This window comes from Chiloscyllium plagiosum, unplaced genomic scaffold (genome assembly GCF_037043375.1).
Source record: "Chiloscyllium plagiosum isolate Xiang-an unplaced genomic scaffold, Cpla_swu_hap1 HiC_scaffold_20, whole genome shotgun sequence".
In the NCBI taxonomy this organism is placed as follows: Eukaryota; Metazoa; Chordata; class Chondrichthyes; order Orectolobiformes; family Hemiscylliidae; genus Chiloscyllium; species Chiloscyllium plagiosum.
The window spans coordinates 38,132,873-38,141,569 of record NW_028270158.1 but is presented as its reverse complement, the minus strand read 5'-3'; positions in this window follow the sequence as shown (position 1 = coordinate 38,141,569).

Sequence of the window (8,697 nt, the reverse complement as noted above, 5' to 3'; positions counted from 1 at the left end):
AGGTTAGAGTTCTGTGAAAGAGAAGTAGAAGAAAGGTGCTAAATGGTTTCAGAGCAAACTAACTATACTGAAATGAAATAAACACAAACCAATGGAAATAATGTAGCTAGACACAGTACAGGAATTTGGGTGTGAGGAGCAGCTCTAACATCATGTGACCTAGTTGTAAGTTTGCTCACTGAGCTGGTAGATTTACTCTCTGATGTTTCGTCACCAGGCTAGGTAACGTCATCAGTGAGCCTCCGATGAAGCACTGGTGTTCTGTCTCGCTTTCTACTTATGTGTCTTGGTCTGTTGTGATGGGTGATATCACTCCCGGTTCTTTTTCTGAATGGTTGGTAAATGGAGTCCAAATCAATATGTTTGTTAATGGAGTTCCGGTTTGAATGCCAGGTCTCTAGGAATTCCCATGCCACCGTTTAGCCAGGATGGATGTATGTCCCAGTCAAACTGGTGTCTGAGAACAAATCTACCAGCTCAGTGAGCTAACTTACAACTTGATCCACAACCACACATAGACGGTGGTACGTGTATGGAATGAACTGCCAGAGGAAGCAGTGAAGGCTGGTACAATTGCAATATTTAAAAGGCATCTGGATGGGTTTATGAATAGGAAGGGTTTGAAGGGATATGGGCTGAGTGCTGGCAAGTGGGACTAGATTAGGTTGGGATATCTGGTCGGCATGGATGAGTTGGACCGAAGGGTCTGTTTCTGTGCTGTACATCTCTATGACTCTATAACCTGAGCTACAAATCTTCTCCAAAATTGCAATCATGTGGCCTGTTGAAACTGTAAGAAGAGTGGGAGAAATAGGATTGACAAGCAAAGAGCACACCATAGGCTGACAGTAATGACTTTCAGCAGAAAAAAAGAGTTTTAAGTCAGAATTCAGTGTTGAATGGAAAATAAGAGCTGGGTGAAAGGTACAGATGTTGTTTTTCTTTTAACTTTTTTGGACTATACTGAAATAGAAACATATTTTCTCCACCTTTATGAACACCCTTTGTAGTTTTAAAAGATCTGATTTAGTCTATCCTGAACCTTTCCCTTTTGAAAAAGAAAGACCTTGTTAATGTTTTTCCTAAAAGCTATAACTTCCTAAAATGCACCAGGTAAGAAACATTCATTGAATTAGAAATATTTAGAGCGGAATTTTCCCAGTCTCTAAATGACATGGGCAAAGGCAAGAAAGTTGGGAAAATGTGGCTTGAATTTCAAAAAAATAGACTCTTGAAGTTGAGAGACAAAAGTTTGATTTTCCCCTTAAGGTTCCAATGCAATATGCGAATCTCACTAGTAAACTGTGAGGATTTACTTCCATAAGTGTGCTTCTCACAATTAGCTAATCTCACCTTATTGCTATGTAGATTACTGTTACTAATTCCTGAATTTAAAGAGTAGTTACTTGATGATTGCAGTTCACTGGAATGCTGTCTGGGCCCCTGTGTTGGCTATCATTCCCCAATATCATGGGGCAAACGCCATGGGCAGCAACTGCCTGCATTCTCTATCCACAAACATATCATCGGCAAAACATCAGCCTCACCATATTTCCAAACTCAAGGGACTTCAGCATTTTACGACTAAAGATTGTAATGTCACTGCCAGGTTGCTTTGTGTACAGCGACACATACCTGTCTCATGTGTCCACAAAGGGTGTGTTGCAGGGCTTACTTTGTGCATCCCTGGATGCACACAGCATTTTGCCATGCTTTTTGCACCGTGCCGTATTATTCAAAAGTTGCAGGTCCATAGTGATTCTGTCTTGCCATTTAGTGCAGGTAGAAATCATAGAATCGTACAGTATGGCTTCGGCCTTTTGGCCCCTTAAGTTTGCACCAATAAAACTTTTAAATCTACACAAGTCGCAGGTTCCAGCAGATAGCCCATAGCCTTGAATGTCATGACGTTTCAAGTGCTAATCCAAATAGTTTTAAAACATTATGACATTTCTCACCTCAACTATCCCCCCAGACAGTGCATTCCATTCCCTCACCACCTCCCCCCCCACCACCACAAAAAATGGGTGAAAAGACTTTTCCTCAAAACACCTCTAAATCTCCTCCTTTGATATGTAGGGGACCTTGCAGTACACTCTTGACAGAGTGTGTTACATACTCTGTTTTGTGTAGAAATTTGCTGTTGTGTAACTGGAGCAACCAAAGAGGGACATAATGAAGAACTGGAAAAGCAGCCACTGTCTCCCAAGGAGGAACTTCACCCTCGCCATAACTAAGCACTGCAACACCAGGCAAAACAAGCTATGCAGGACTTAATTAACATTCACTTCCAATAAATCCGAGTTGGGTGAAGTCATCATTCATTGACTGTAAACTTCTTGTTGCTTGAAAAGCAAGCAGCCACAATGTAGTTTCAAAAACAATTGCAACTTTTTTGTTTGTCCGAGCTTTGCTTTTCTTGTTTTTTAATAAAATTAAGATTACAAACTGTTTGAAAGATTTACAACATCTATTGCCCCATATTCAAGAGTGACAACATTGTAGTAGCCCTTCAGATAGAGTTGTAATATTGCATGGCACATAGGAATGGTAGACAATTGAGCTACTATCTTACCCTCCAAAAGTGGAGAATGTGAGCAGTGATCCCACAATAAACTCTACCATTTGTGTTAATTCTTCCACATACAAATTGTTTAGAGAAGAGTCATAGGATAGTTAAGAAAGCATAAGATAGTTAAGAAAGCATTAGGCCACTTTTGGAATACTGTGTTCCATTCTGATCTCCCCACCGTAGGAAACATGTGAAACGAGTTCGGGAAAGATTTACAAAGAAGTTGCCAAGGTTGGAAGGTTTGAGCTATAAGGACGGGCTGAATAGGCTGGGGCTTTTTTCCCTAGAGCGTCGGAGGATGAGGGGTGACCTTACAGAAGTTTTTAAAATCATGAGGCCTTTTTCCTGGTGTCGGTGAGTCCAAAACTAGAGGGCATAGGTTTAAGGTGAGAGGGGAAAGCTTTAAACAGGACATCAGAGGCAACTTCTTCACACACAAGCTGGTACATGTATAGAATGAGCAGCCAGAGGATGTGGTGGAAGCTGGTACAATTATGATATTTAAAAGGCATCTGGTTGAATACATGAATAGAAAGGATTTAGTGGGATATGGGCCAAATGCTAGAAAATGGGACTAGATTAATTTAGGTTATCTGGTTGACAGGAGTTGGACCAAAGGGTCTGTTTCCGTGCTGTACATCTCTATTACTCTAGTGGTAAAGGGGACCAGTGCAGCACAGCACAGTGAAAATTTCTTGGTTGCCAGGACATTCAGGTTGAAGTATGAATAGTCATGGTCATCCTCAGTAATCACAAGGATTCTCTCCTCTAAAGGGTAAGGAGACAAACGTTGGCCTTCCTGTAATCCCCTTACAAAGGCTGATTGTTCCTGAATTCAGACAAAGGGAGGAATTGAGTGAAATGGAAATACCTGGAAGAGCTGTTAGTTATGATGCAGGAACAGGAATGGTGGTGAGACATCCAGAGTGAATGAATATGAAGTACAGAGGGCAGAAAGGATTGGTGGTTTATGGGGATAGCATGGGTGAGAGTCATTGAGGAAAGATGCTGCATGCAGTAGTGAGAGTGGTAGACCATGAGCCTTGGTAGGAGGGTGTAGCGGTAGAGTCAGAAGATGATGGCATTTTGCAGGACGCAACCTTCTTGTGATATTATTGCACATTCCTCCAGGTAGCATGGACCTGGGTTGCTACTTCAGACTAGGTTGGTGACATCTGGTGCTGTGGTCTCCTTTGTTGGTCCTGGGGAAAGAGGACAGCCCTTCTTTCCATCTACCCCTTCTATCGACACCTCCAGTTCCTTGTTGATGAAACAGAATGCCATCTTCCCTCCTTCAGCCATGGTGTTTTGAATTGTACAGCAACACATTAAAGGTAGTCCCTGGCTTTCAGCACTTTAAGTGGTGTGCAGAGTGGGTTTAAATATGGCTGCCATGGCATGAATGCTGGAAGATCCCTGCATTGGCAAGCATTTTTGCCTCTTCAGACTACAGACTGCAGTGGAGTTGGTCCATGGAGGCCTGATGCTCAATTAATGAGATCAGCAACAGAGAATTGGGTGAGAAAAACTGCCAGAGCTCACGTATAATTGGTCCTGGTTTGGAAAACTAATCAAAAGGCTTTCATTGGGCAAAACAACCCTGGACACATATCCACAGGTCTCAAGCAGCCTCCCCACAACTGTTTGAATAAGATACAACACTCAACAAATTCCAGTAAATAAAGTTGAAAAAAACCACATCATCTTTGTCCACAGTCCCTTGAGCCCAAATCTGACCAGAAGCCATTCAAGTGCCTTTTTGGTGACTTTCATCAAAGGTTTCTCTCAGTGAATGTTTGCAAGTTTATTCCTGTTATCTTACTGAATTTATCTCATTAACTATATACCATGCACTGATGCCACCCGACTTCTTGTATTTTCCCACCTACTGGCCACTGCTGGGACCACACAGGATTACTGCCACCACTGACATCTTTAAAACCCAGCCACACACCCCCGTCAAATGCTGACAGCTGCTGCTACCCTGCACAATTCAAATTATATTCCCCACAGAGAAATTGAGAAGTTGTGAGCATGTACTCATTAGAGTTTGGAAGAATGAGAGGCAACCTCATTGTAACATACAAGATTTAAGGAGCTGACAGGGTAGATGTGCAAAAGTTGTTTCCCCTTGTGGGAGAGTCTCAGACCACAGTAAGGGATCATGCAATTAGGACAGAGATGAGGAAGAATTTCTTCATTCAAAGGGTACTCAATCTGTGAAATTCTTTACCACACAGGACAAACAAGAGTGGGTGATTAAGTATATCCAAGGCTGAGATAGACAGATTTTTAATCATCACTCTCTGAAATTAATACTTTGCCAAAATATGGGAAGATTCAGTCTGTCATGTCACTTTATATTTGTATGGGAACCTTTACTAAAGACTAGATTGGAATGTAAAGATTATTATAAGATTGGAGCAAACTTATCTCAGATCTACACTTCAGTGGACTAAGAGCCTCTGAGCATATATACTGACTTGTTTCAGACTGTTGATAAAAGTCAGGATGGAACTCTCCAGGCACATTAACCTTTACTTCTGTTAGTAATAGCTCATTTCTGGTCACCAGTTAACATAACACAGAGGCTCTCTTTGTTTTTGTTACTTCTCTGAAATTCTCTATTAATCAAAAAATACTTGCCTTCTGTTGGAATTTTTTTCTGTGGATGCAGAAAGATGTCTTTGTAGTTTGGTCAGAGAGAAATTACATAATTTGTGCAGATTTGCTAGTTATAGGTTATACTGTACTCGTTATAAACAGAGCTTGTGTCTTTTAATTTGCAAATAGTCTAACATTGAAAAAGATGGGAGATGTTAGCTGATATCAACATATTAAATGCTATTTCTAGCACTAGCCCAGCCGAGTTCATTAGATGGCCGATGGCCACTTACCCACATTTAGTGAACTGGTCACTTGTCATCTGTCTATTCCTCTGCTGCTAGTAAATCTGCATAAAAGATATACAAGTAGATGACATTGACCTTGACAATGGGGAGGTAGTTGCTGATAGCCGTAATCTCGAGGAGAACATTGGAAGAGGCAAGCTGAAATGAAAAGGTCAAGTGGCTGAAAACAGGGCCCATAGGGGAAACAGCTCAGCAAATTGTAGTTTATTGTTTCCCTCTGGGGCTTCAGGATCATATCAGGCAATGCTTTCAAAGAAGAGTAATATGGGACTCAAAACAGTCACTCTGTTTCTGTCTCCAGAGATGCTGCCAGACCTGCTGAGCTTCTCCAGCACTTTCTGTTTTTAATGCTTAACCTTTATGTCCCTTGGCATCCTGGATCCTTTGGTCTTGGTCCCACCCATTGTCTCTACAGGAAAATATTTGTCCTGTATTGTCGCTCTTTCCTCCTTAATGCTTCCCACTGTTGCTGACACAGTTTTAGCTACAAGTGGTTGATCAACTGCCCAGACTCATTTCCAAATGTTAGGCCCAGAACTGCCTGCTTCCTTGTTAGGCATTCAATACACTGGCTAAAAAGGTTTTCCTGCATAGATTTTAAGATTTTTGCTCCCATCGACCTTGCACATTTAAACTATCACAGTTAATGTTTGGGTAGCTAAAATCTCCTACTACGATTGCCTTATTATGAGACTAGAATCCTTACAGTGTGGAAACAGGCTCTTCAACCCAACAAGTCCACACTGACCCTCCAAAGAGTAACCCACCCAGAACCATTCCTCTAACCTATATTTGCCCCTGACTAACACACCTAACCTACACATCCCTGAACACTATGGGCAATTTAGGATGGCCAGTTCACCTAACCTTCGCATGTCTTTAGATTGTTGGAGGAAACTGGAGCACCCGGAGGAAACCCATGCAGACACAGGGGAAAGGTGCAAACTCCACACAGACAGTTGCCCAAGGTTGGAATTGAACCTGGTTTCCTAGTGCTGTGAGACAGCAGTGCTAACCACTGAGCCACTGTGCCACACTTTAAATTTATCATAGAATCCCTACAGTGTGGAAACAGGCCCCTTGACTCAACAAGTCCACACTAACCCTACGAAGACTAACCCACCCAGACACATTCCCCTACTGGTTTACATTTGCCCCTGACTAATGCATCTAACCCACACATCCTTGAACACCATGGGCAGTTTAGCATAGCCAATTCACCTAACCTGTGCATCTTTAGATTATGGGAGGAAACCGCAGCACCCAGAGGAAACCCATGCCGACACAGGGAGAATGTGCAAACTCCACACAGACAGTCACTTGAGCCTAGAACTGAACCCGGGTCTCTGACACTGCAAGGCAGCAGTGCTAACTACTGGGCCACCGCGCCGCCCACAATTTTTACACTTCACCGGAATTTGATTACATATTTGATCCTGTGTCTGTCCCAGACTATTTGAAGGCCTTTGGTACATACCCAATAGTGCATTTGCCACTTTTGTGTTTTTTCACTTCTTCCCATATGGCCTCGTTTGAAGATATCATCTCTCCTCACTGCTCTAATAGTTTCCCTGATTAATATTGCAATCCTCACTCCTCCTCTATTGGAAATTCCATATCATTTTCCTTTCTGTATTTTTGATGATGGACTAAAATCAAAAGAGGACGGTTTTAAAATTAGACCTTCTGGAGGGAATTGCCACACTTAAAAAAAAATGCTTTTTGGCAGTGTTCAGAGTCAGATTTGACTGGCAACGAGTAGCTGATTGGTTTGTGCAGCTGTGGCCAATTTGGATTCTAAAGGTCATCAGCCTGATGACAACTTTTAAACTAGTTCCTGGCAGCTGAACTGCTTGTGTGTTTAAATGACACAGAGCCTTTGGACTGCTTAAAGAGTTAGGGTGTGTTTGTGCTGTAAAAATACCTGAAATCTGAAGAGAACCAGCTATTTTCTTCCATCAGTTGCTATAAGCTGTTGGTGCTTACAGTTTCTGCTTTTTGACAGTAACAAGAGACCTTGTAGTTAGCATAGCAATCACCCTATGCCTCCTGTGAAGGAGTGAAGTAACCTGGAGAAAAGTGATTGAAGAACAGAAAGTCGTGACAAGCTAAAAGAATCATCTCAACAAACCCTGTGGACTGGTGCCATAGAACTATGGTTCCCAGTATTTCCCTCCACCCAAGTAATCAATAATATTGTATTTGTTTGTCTCCGAATGCTTTTTAAAATTAATTCACGGGATAGAGGCATCTGTGGCTGGACGGCATTTATTGCCACACCCAAATTGCTCATGAGAAAGTGGTGGTGAGCTATCTTCTTGAACTGCTGCACTCCATGTGCTTTGTGAGGGAATTCCAAGATTTTGACTCAGTGACAGTGAATTAATAAGTCAGAATGGTGAATGGTTTGGAGGGGAACTTGAAGGTGGGGTATTTCCATATGTCCGCTGCCCGTGTCCTTCTAAATGGAAGTGATCAAGGGTTTCAAAGATGCTGTCCAAGGATCTTTGGTGAATTTCTGCAGTGCATCTTATAGTACACACTGCTGCCACTGAGTGTTGATGGCGGATGGAGTGAATCTTTGTGGATGTGGGGCTAATTAAGTGGACTGCTTTGTCCTGGATGGTGTCAAGCTTCTTGAGTGTTGTTAGATTTGCACACATCCGGCAAGTGGAGAGTACTCCCTTTCATTCCTGGCCTGTGCCTTGTAGACAGTGAACAGGCTGTGGGGAGTCAGGAGTGAGTTCCTTGCCACAGTATTCCTAGCCTCTGACTTACTCTTGTAGCCATTGTGTTTCTGTGGTGAGTCCAGTTGAATTTCTGGTCAATGGTAATCCCCAGGATGTTGTGGGATTTGGGGGTGGTATTCAATGTCAAGGGTCAGTGGTTGGATCATCTCTAATTGAAGATGATCATTGACTGATACAGAGGAACCTCAATTATCCAGCATTCGATTATCCGAATTTCAATTATCCGAACAAAATACTCCCCGCCTGTGTCGTTGAGATAATTGAGGTTCCTTTGTACGGGTATTTGTGTGGCATGAATGTTACTTGCCAATGGTAGCCCACACCTGGATATTGGCCAGATCTTGTTGCATTTGAACATGGACACAAATAGTGATAAGTAGATCAGGCAGGAAATGCAAAGAACAAATGAAGAAAACTCAATAAAGCATCACAAAATGGTTAACAATCTTGTCAGAGATTTGAG